At 47.6% G+C, this 4066-nt stretch overlaps 1 non-coding gene across 1 annotated transcript; it reads left to right on the forward strand.

Annotated features, from left to right (window-relative positions):
• The first annotated feature begins 3662 nt into the window (after positions 1–3662).
• TRNAT-UGU (transfer RNA threonine (anticodon UGU)) lies at positions 3663–3735 on the forward strand. The gene has a single exon. It is a non-coding gene; the product is annotated as a tRNA-Thr (tRNA).
• The last annotated feature ends 331 nt before the right edge of the window (positions 3736–4066 follow it).

The following is a 4066-nucleotide window of genomic DNA, read 5'->3' on the forward strand; positions in this document are numbered from 1 at the left end:
CGCTCGGGGATCTATCCCTCTTCTCTAGCACTACACGGAAACCTGGAGGGCAGGGATTTCCTATCCTCTTCATTTCGAATCTCCTGCAACTAGACACCTGTATGCTCCGTGCTTCCTGGGACACAGGCCACAGGGCATAAGTGCTGTCACTTCCACTTGTGAATCTGTATGGGGTTTATAAAGCGACAGGGTCCCCAGCTTCCTGCCCCTCCCCTTCCTTAGTATTGCTCCTCTCTCCCTCCATGCCCAGACTCGGGTGCTCCCAACTAAGGGGTCCTATTCCTGCCTCCCATCCCCAACTCAGTAGTGAGGGGCCAGATCCCAGGGAAGACCCCCCAACTCCCTCCCTCCCTCCACACTCTGATCCTGGGAGTCCCCACACAAAAGCCTACCTTTCATCTTGGACCTGCTGTTGCCAGCCCCTGAAGCTTCCTCATCTTCAAAATAAAGGGCAGGCTAATTGAACCTGAAAGTCCACCGTGACCCTTGAACCGCACGTGCTCTGACCTTGAGTCTGACTGTGGATATGCTGGAATAAGGCCTGCTCCCTGGACAGCGGATGCGGGACAATGATGCTCAGGACGGTGCAGAAGAACCGATGGATGCTCGGGCAGGTGCTGAGCCACCCGGCTCGGTCCTGTTCCCCTTCCCCCACCGCGATGCAAGGGACTCAGCCCCGCGCAGCTGGAGAGAAAGGAGAGCTTGCGGATGGGCAAGCAAGGCAAGCTGCCTGCCCTGCAGAGTGCTGCCTTACAGCAGAAAGAACAGAGAGCACAGCCAAGGGACTTCCGCTTCCATCTCCTCCTCTCTCTCCACTCAAACTGGGCCTGGGATGCCTTCCGCCACTTCGCAGTGCCTCAAGCTGGAATCTCTCCCTGAGATGTTCTCCTCTGGGAATGTTCAGCCCATGAAGCACAACATCTGTCATGTTTGTAGCTGGCACTTCACGATCTCTGCCCAGGGTCAAGTTCTCAATTGTGTTGAATTCCCCAAAGTGCTCCAGGATACAGCCAAAATGATCAACTCCATTTTACAGGTGGTGAAAGGGCTTGATAAAGGGCATCAGGAGAAAGAGGAAGGGACATAAAATTAAATATAAAACTTCCATACACTTGTTTCTCTAATACCAAACTGAAAGTGAAAGTTGTGACCCCATGGACTATAGCCTGCCAGTCTCCTCTGTCCATGGAATTCTCCAGGCCAGAATAATGGAGTGGGTAGCTGTTCCCTTCTCCAGAGAATCTTTCCAACCCAGGAATTGAACCCAGGTCTCCTGCATTGCAGGCAGATTCTTTACCAACTGAGCCACCAGGGGCTTGATAAAGTAGTGGGGGGGGGGGGTGGTCAAGAGAAGGAAGAAGTGATGTAAAAATTAAATATAAAACCTCCTTACACTTGTTTCTCTAACACCAGACTACTTATGAGCAAATTAAACTCTTTACAGGATGCCCACCCTCCTGACCCTTCTTTTCATCTCATCCTTCATCTTTATGTCCTTTATCCTACAGCTCAAAAGTTAGAGTTGAGAGGAGAGGGGCCTTTTTTCTATCACATCCCATTGCGACTGCCCGCACATGCTATTCACCGGGGCTATGAGGAGGGTTGGTGCAAGTGAAAACCGCTGGTGAAGCTCCACTTGCCAGAGACAGCACAGGATCAAGGGAATGGAGGTGGAACAGGAGGGAAGGAGGCAGGGCACAACCTTGAAAAGAATGATACGGCCACAGGATGCGACCAAAACTGGTTAGAACCAACTAGGTGCAAGATTGTGGAAGATTCAAATTCCGCTGGACCTTGAGCCTCATTATACACTCACTAGTGCCATGACCGTTCTGAGGCCAACCATAAAACATCAAGAGATGGGAATATCAGACCACCTTACCTGTCACATGAGAAATCTATCTGCAGGTCAAGAAGCAACAGTTAGAACCAGACATGGAACAAGGGACTGGTTCAAAATTGGGAAAGGAGTAAGTCAAGGCTGTATATTGACACCCTGCTTATTTAACTTATATACAGAGTTCATCATGTGAAATGCTGGGCTGGATGAAGCACAGGAAAATGAAGGATGTTACAAAATTCCAACTTGGATGGAGAGGCCTTGGAAGTAAGGGAGGATGATGAGAAGACATCTCCCAAAGCAGCTTCCTGATTTCTGCTGGCTCACAGAATTAATGTCATCGTAGATGTCATTTGCTCAGCATTTATTGAGCACCTACTGTGTGCTAGACACTATTCTGTGTGTTAGGAATACAGCAGGGAGTAAAACAAAAACCCTTGGCCTCAAAGAACCAACATCCTAACCTGGAGAAATAATAAACATAATAGTAAGCACATTATCTAGTAGGAAAGGTTAGGTAAGTGGCATGGGGCAAAAGGGCAGATAAGGAAGACGGCGCAGCTTTAAGTAAGGGGTGGGAGGGTCTTGTTGCGAAGGGTAAGCAGAAGCCTGAAGGAGGTATAAGGGAGAGAAGCCCGCAGACCACTGGGAGCGCGTGATCCTCCTGCTGCCGGCATGATTTCATGCCTTCAGTAAATAATTAAGCAAAAGGAAATAAGGCATCGTTTCATTATCCAAATCGTTTTAAAAAAGAGCAGGGACAAGCTTTACTTACTCTAATGTCTAATAGTATGTATCAGATCAGATCAGATCAGATCAGTCGCTCAGTCGTGTCCGACTCTTTGAGACCCCATGAATCGCAGCACGCCAGGCCTCCCTGTCCATCACCAACTCCCGGAGTTCACTCAGACTCACGTCCATCGAGTCAGTGATGCCATCCAGCCATCTCATCCTCTGTCGTCCCCTTCTCCTCCTGCCCCCAATCCCTCCCAGCATCAGAGTCTTTTCCAATGAGTCAACTCTTCGCATGAGGTGGCCAAAGGACTGGAGTTTCAGCTTTAGCATCATTCCTTCCAAAGAAATCCCAGGGCTGATCTCCTTTAGAATGGACTGGTTGGATCTCCTTGCAGTCCAAGGGACTCTCAAGAGTCTTCTCCAACACCACAGTTCAAAAGCATCAATTCTTCGGCGCTCAGCCTTCTTCACAGTCCAACTCTCACATCCATACATGACCACAGGAAAAACCATAGCCTTGACTAGATGAACCTTTGTTGGCAAAGTAATGTCTCTGCTTTTGAATATGCTATCTAGGTTGGTCATAACTTTCCTTCCAAGGAGTAAGCATCTTTTAATTTCATGGCTGCAGTCACCATCTGCAGTGATTTTGGAGCCCAGAAAAATAAAGCCTGAATAGTATGTAAGTACATAATAAATATGTGTTGAATCAATTAATTCATCCATAGTCAATAACTTAATAAGAACACTACAACTTCCCTGTAAGTGTGAAACATGATACGAATTGTCATATAAACAACAGATTGGAGACTCTTTTAAGATGTAAAAGTACCGCTAGTAATATCAGGGCACTATTATATTTTTGCTTTTTCCCTTCCAGCATTTACCTGTATCTATAACTTATCATAGGTATGATTTAGTGATTCGTAATCCTAAACACACGATTTTGAGAACGGATTTTTTCTACTTATGATGTTGTTTTCGTAATTGCCATTGACAGAGGATGCACAGGCTAAACTATTTTCCACTGCCAGAAAGCAGTATTGTTTCCAATGTCCCTGAATTATAATGCGCCAGGTAGCAAGGAGGCTCCATAGCTCAGTGGTTAGAGCACTGGTCTTGTAAACCAGGGGTCGCGAGTTCGATCCTCGCTGGGGCCTCTCACGCGCTCTTATCATTTTTAAAATCGTCCCGTTGTAAATATGCCCCAAAATACAAAATGATTTCTGAAAACGTTACTTCTTGCAGGATTAAAAGTAACTGCTCCTGACATGCTTTACTGTGCTTTAGAAATGACCCGGAAGAGAAAATACCGGAATGCAACAAAGAGCAGGAAAAGGAATAGCGGTCCTCGGGGACGCGGCGCTACCAGGACCTGGGGCCCAAGCTCCCGAAAAGCAGGCGCGAGGCTCCAGAGGTTTGTTCTCAAGCTCTGCAAAATCAGACTAGTACTGAGCCACAAAAGGGCAGGGGGGCGGCTGGCGTCCGGCA

Source organism: Bos taurus, chromosome 16, assembly GCF_002263795.3.
Source record: "Bos taurus isolate L1 Dominette 01449 registration number 42190680 breed Hereford chromosome 16, ARS-UCD2.0, whole genome shotgun sequence".
Classification (NCBI taxonomy): Eukaryota; Metazoa; Chordata; class Mammalia; order Artiodactyla; family Bovidae; genus Bos; species Bos taurus.